The sequence below is a fragment of the Lepus europaeus genome, unplaced genomic scaffold (genome assembly GCF_033115175.1).
Source record: "Lepus europaeus isolate LE1 unplaced genomic scaffold, mLepTim1.pri SCAFFOLD_211, whole genome shotgun sequence".
Taxonomy (NCBI): Eukaryota; Metazoa; Chordata; class Mammalia; order Lagomorpha; family Leporidae; genus Lepus; species Lepus europaeus.
The window spans coordinates 157,283-163,792 of NW_026909101.1; the positions used below are offsets into that span (position 1 = coordinate 157,283).

Below are 6,510 nucleotides of genomic sequence, written 5' to 3' on the forward strand. Positions count from 1 at the left end.
CTCATGTGGGAGACCTAGATGGAGTTTCAGGATCCTGGCTTCATCTTGGCCAATCTCCAGCTGTTGCGACCATTTGGTGACTGAATTAGTAAATGAAAAATCTCAATCTCTCTCTCTCTCTCTCCTTCCCTCCCTCCCTTTTTCTCTCACTTGTTTCCTCTCCAATTCAAATAATTTTTTTAAAAAAAGAAACCAACATCAGAAACCAACATTTACTGAAAATGAAAAGAAACCAGTTGACGTTGAGGCCCAATTTCAACTCATCAGATGTCAGCTGAGGATGGAGAACAGGGACGGCCAGCCCTGAAGCCCCCTTCCCAGGGAGGAACCAGCTCTGGGGGATGGGGCTATCAGACCTCCAAGGCCTGGCTGGGGTCTCTGGTCCAGCAATGTGTGCCAGGATAGTAGGGGAGGAGAGGGCAGATGGCAGAGGAGGCTGCTGGGTGCAGGGTTGGGGTGGGGGAGGCAGGGTTGGTCCAGGCTCAGGTGTTGTCAGGGAGCAGGGAGCCGAGCTCAGGCAGCAGCTCGGGTTGAGGATCCATCTGGGCTAGGCTGCTTTGCTCCAGGGCGATGGCCTTGTCTGAATGCTTGCACTTCTCAAAGCCACACTGGCAAGTGAAATATTTGCTTTTGATGTCCCAGAAGTGGTCACCATAGTCAAATCCTAGCTCCTCTCCAGTCCTGATGTTGCAGGAGCTGAAGAAGGCGATGTGTGGAAATTGCAGGTCCTGGTGGAGCATGAAGACATGGATGGGGATGATGTTGGGGTCGCACAGATGGTTGATGAAGCGGCTTGTTGTCTAAGTCGAAGAGATAAGAGTCATCCTCGCTCACGTCAGCCTCAGCATTGGTGATAAGCTCCCCAACGCACTGGCAGATGAAGGTGCCCTGGGGGATGGTCTGTAGGGCATGGACCCCCCAGCCCATCTTGGCTATCTGCTAGAGCTGCAGTCCCAACTTGATGCCACTCTGCACCACCTGGTTCTTGCAGTTACATTCGAAAATCAGGGGCGGCTCGATCTTGTTAAATTCCTGGAGCAGCCGCCCATCCTTATCACACCAGCGTCGGATGCTGTGCTGGCCGCACAGGCAGTTGGAGCTGGAGCAGCCATTCACACACGTGCAGTGCTGCAGGTGTGTGATGCTGGGGTCAGTGTTTATGGTGGACTTCTCACAGTTCTCTGAGATGTACTTGTAATCCTCAGGGCAGGGCTCCCTGTCCACACCGTTGACACAGGGGATAAGCACGTTCTCGTAGCCCCGAGCCAAAACCCGGCAGATGATCTCCGTGCGGATGGCGCAATTGCCCACCCCGAGCTGGAGCTTGCGGTTGAACTGCGGGGTGAACCCCACGTCAGAGCGCTCCGGGGTCAGATCCCACGCAGTCTGCCCCTCCTTGTTGCGCAGCTCGGGGTTGGCGCCGCACGCAGTCGTGGTAGCTCTCCCGGGCAGCGACGTGCAGGGGCATGTCCCCATGGTGGTTCACGGCATGCAGGTCTCAGTGGGCGTTCAGGAGGACCTCGGCGATGGCAGCGCTGCCGGTGAAGGAGGCCCAATGTAAGCAGATGTTTTCCTCGTTAGTGAGGGTGAAGTCGGCACCCCGTGTCAGCAGCATGTGAATCACCTCATTATGCTTGTGCTCCGCGGCCCAGATGATGGGCGTCCACCCCTCACTGTCCTGGGCACTGACGTCCACCTGTCCTGTGCTGAGTAACAGACTGATCATCTCCAGGTTCCCGACTTTGGCTGCATGGTGGAGGCAGGTGGAGCCATCCTCCTCCTTGCTGTACACACAGCTGCCTTGCTGCACCATGTAGCGCGCCACCTCCAGGTGGTTGTCCAGCACGGCCTCCATCAGAGGTCCGCTGCTGCTTGTCCACCGCGTTGATGTTGGCTCCAGCCTGCAGCAGCACGAGGCAGATCTCCACGGAGCCCTTCTGGGTGGCTGCGTGCAGGGGTGTGCGCTTGCTCTGCTGGTCGCTCTGGAAGTTGGGGTCCAGGCTGTCCAGCAGCATCAGGATCATCTTCTGCAGCTCCCCCTGCTTCATCGAGAGGTACAGCTGCCAGGGGTGGAACCGGAGCTTCTTCCTCCTCTCTGACTCCTGGATGGCCAGGGCCTTTTCCAGGGCTTCCCAGCCTGGCCCTGGTGGCAGCCCCACGGCTGACAGGCAGCCTCCACTGAGCAGGGTCAGAGAGGGGCCGGAACAGTCGATGGTGTCAGAGAGGGGGTCGCAGGGTGGGCGCCATGGCTCCCCATGCCCACGCATCCGGCTGCTGGGCTGAGACGTGTCCACTCTCCCAGGAGCATCCTGGGCCAGGGTTGGGGGCACGGGCACTGCAGTGCCAGCCGGGGATGTCACCCCATCCCCCAGGCCCAAGTCGGCCCGGCCACCGGAGGACGCAGCCCGCGCGCGCAAGGACCCGGCCCGGCCTGCCTCCAGCACGGCCGCGCCCAAGGCCGGACCCGCGGCTGCAGCCAAGAGTAAGGGGCTGGCGGCCAGCAACAAGGGAGGCTGGGCGCCCCTGGCCAGGAAGTCCTCGGTCCGCAAGATGGCCACCCGTGCCCCGTCCGAACTCACAAATATGTGAAAATTAAATAGCAGTCTAAATATCTGAACCCAAAAAAACAGAGCGGAGAACATAAATACACCAAGATTAATAGAAATAAAGGTAAAAGACACAAAAACTTAAAAGTATATATATATATATATATATATATATTTAAAGCAATGCTTAGAGAAAAATTTATAGCTAAAAATGCTTGTATAAAGAAGAAACAAGATCTCAAGTAAGTAATCTAACCATTCACTTTAAGATACTACAAAAAGAAAATCAAACCAAACCTAAAAATAGTAGGAAGGGAATAATAAAGATTTAAGTAGAAGGTAATGAAATATAGAATAGATACAAACACTCAAACACCAGAATATCAAACTCTTTTTCAAAGCCTTTAAAAATCAATAAAACTGATAGGATAAAAAGAGAATTCTCAATTTAGTAGAATTTAAATAACAGATAACATTATCAACTTTACATAAATTAAAGGGATTATACAGGAATATGCTCAAAAATCTTACTTCAAAAAATTATACAGCATAGAGGTAATGAAAAAAGTTTAGAAGATAAGGACTACCAATCTGAGTCAAAAAACACAGATAATAAACTGTAACATTTCATTAGAGAAAACTGACAAATTATAAATGATAAATCTTCATGACAAACTGCCCCAAAACCTAAGAACAGAAGGGAACTTCCTCAGGAGCAGGTGTTGTGACATTATGGGCCACTATTTCGAAGGCCTATATCTCATCATATCACACAGTTTATGTGGTGGCCACTCTGCTTCTGATCCAGCTTCCTGCTAATGTGCCTGAAATGCATTGGGTGATAGCCCAACTATTTGGGTTCCCTCCAGCTCTGTGGCAGGAGTTCTGGGTTCCCAGCTTCAATCGGGGCCAGTCCCAGTTGTTGCAAGCATTTGAGGAATGAACCAGTGCATGGAAGACTCCTCTCTCTGTCTCTCCCTCTCTCTTTGTCACTCCTTTTAAATAAACCTTAATTTTAAAAAGAAGATTATTTCCTAAAATTGATGATAGTGTCTGTGAAAACACTACAGCTAGCATTACAACACCATGTGTGAAAGACTTCATCATAAGATCAGGAAAAGCTAAGGATATCCAATCGCCACCTCTAGTTAACATTCCATTAGAGACTAGGCAGAGGCATCTGGTTTGAAAGTAAGAGATTAAAATTATCCTTATTCACATATGATATGATCTTATGAATAGAAAAGCCTAAGGAATCCAATAAAAACTATAAAATTAATTAATCAATTTGGCAAGATTGCAGAATGTAAGATATACAACTTAATTATATTTTCATACATTCACAATAAAAGACCTAAAATGCAGTTAAAATAATTCTAGTTATGGGGTCAGCACTGTGATGTAGCAGGTGAAAGCCCTGACCTGAAGCGCCAGCATCCCATGTGGGATTAAGTTAAAGTCTCAGCTGCTCCATTTCCTATTCAGTTAAAGTCTCAGCTGCTCCATTTCCTATTCAGCTCTCTGCTATAGCCTGAGAAGGCAGTGGAAGATGGCCCAAGACCTTGGGCCCCTGCACCCATGTGGGAGACCAGGAAGAAGCTCCTGGCTCCTGGATTCAGATAGGCCCAGCTCCATCCATTGCAGCCATCTGGGGAGTGAACCAGCGGCTAGAAGACCTCTCTGTCTCTACCTCTCTAACTCTTTCAAATAAATACAAGTAATTCTTTAAAAAAACAACAACAATAATTCTAGTTACAATAGCATCAAAAATAAAATACTTATAAGCATATTTAACAAAAGGTGTATAACGCTTCTGTTCACAATATCCAGGATAGAGAATCAACCTAAATGTCCTTTAGTACATGAATGAGTAAAGAAAACTTGGTACATATACACAAGGGAATATCATTCCACCATTTAAAAAATCTTAAAGTCCTTAAGAGATGGGCCAATGACCTAAACAGACATTTTTCAAAAGAAGAAATCCAAACGGCCAACAGCCACATGAAAAAAATTCAGGATCACTAGCCATCAGGGAAATGCAAATCAAAACCACAATGAGGTTTCACCTCACCCAGGTTAGAACAGCTCAAATACAGAAATCAACTAACAACAGATGCTGGTGAGGATGTGGGGGAAAAGATACACTAATCCACTGTTGGTGGGAATGCAAACTGGTAAAGCCACTGTGGAAGAAAATTTGGAGATTCCTCAGAAACCTGAATATAGCCCTACCACACGACCTAGCCATCCCACTCCTTGGAATTTACCCAAGGGAAATTAAAGTGGCAAATAAAATAGTTACCTGAACCTCAATGTTTATTGCAGTTCAATTCAAAATAGCTAAGACATGGAATCAACCTAAATGCCCATAGAATATTATACAGGCCAGCGCCGTGGCTTAACAGGCTGATACTCTGCCTTGCGGCGCTGGCAAACCGGGTTCTAGTCCCGGTTGGGGCGCCGGATTCTATCCCGGTTGCCCCTCTTCCAGGCCAGTTCTCTGCTGTGGCCCGGGAAAGCAGTGGAGGATGGCCTAAGTGCTTGGGCCCTGCACCTGTATGGGAGACCGGGAGAAGCAGCTGGCTCCTGGCTTCGGATCAGAGAGATGCGCCGGCCGCAGCGGCCATTGGAGGGTGAACCAACGGCAAAAAGGAAGACCTTTCTCTCTGTTTCTCTCTCTCTCTCACTATCCACTCTCCCTGTCAAAAAAAAAAAAAAAAAAAAAAAAAAAGGAAATCCAGTCATTTGCAACAAGATGGAGGAATCTGGAAAACATCACGCTGAGTGAAATAAGCCAATCCCAAAGGGACAAATATCATATGTTCTCCCTGATTGGTGACAATTAACTGAGCACCTAAAAGGAAGCCTGTAGAAATGAAATGGACATTATGAGCAACAATGTCTTGATCAGCCCTTACCCTGACTGTCAAGGAACAGCTTACTATTTTATTCCTTTTAATATTTTTTTTCTACTTAATACCATTGGTTGAACTCTTTAATTAACACACAATTATTCGTAGGTGTTTAAATTCAACTGAAAATTGATCCCTGTTAAAAATAAGAGTGGGGGGTGATGCTGTGGTGTAGTAGGTAAAGCCACCATCTGCAGTGCCGGTATCCCATATGGGTGCTGGTACGAGACGTGGCTACTCCACTTCTGATCCAGCTCTCTGCTATGGCCTGGGAAAGCAGCAGAAGATGTCCTAAGTCCCTGGGCCCCTGTACCCACATGGGAGACCAAGAAGAAGCTCCTGGCTCCTGGCTTCAGATCGGTGCAGCTCCAGCCATTGTGGCCATCTGAGGAGTGACCCAGAAGATGGAAGACCTCTCTCCCCCACTCCTCTCTGTCTGTCTGTCTCTCTCTCTCTCTCTCTCTCTCTCTCTGTGCCTCTCCTCTCTCTGTGTAACTGTGACTTTCAAGTAAAATAAATGAATCTTTAAAAAAACAACTGAGTGGGAATAAGAGAGGGAGGAGATGCACAGTTTGGCACACAATGACTCGGACTTACCCCTAAGAGTAAACCTAGTAACATGCCATGGGAATCTAAATCCCATATGGGCACTGGTTCAAGCCCAGGCTGCTCTACTTTCCATCCAGTTTCCTGCTAATGTGCCTGGGAAAAGTGTGGAACATGGACCAAGTGCTAGGACCCCTATCAGGCACACGAGAGACTCTGAGGGAGTTCCTGGCTCCTGGCTTTGGCGTGGCCCAGTCCTGGATATTGCAGCCATTTAGGGAGGAAACCCCCACATGGATTTTTTTTTTATTTCTTGGCACACTGTTCATTCAAGAAGATTTCTGAACACATTCAATCTACAAAATTGAGTCATGAAGACATAGAAAACTTAAATAGACCAATAAACAAAACAGAGACTGAATCAGCAATAAGATGCTCACAAAAAAGAAAAGCCGCTGTATACACAAACAATGATGTGACTGAGAATTTGTAAGTTCAACACT

General features: G+C 47.9%; 1 pseudogene; it reads right to left on the bottom strand.

Annotated features, from left to right (window-relative positions):
• Positions 1–482: 482 nt before the first annotated feature.
• Positions 483–6,082, bottom strand: LOC133754586 (histone-lysine N-methyltransferase EHMT2-like; annotated as a pseudogene).
• Positions 6,083–6,510: the final 428 nt, after the last annotated feature.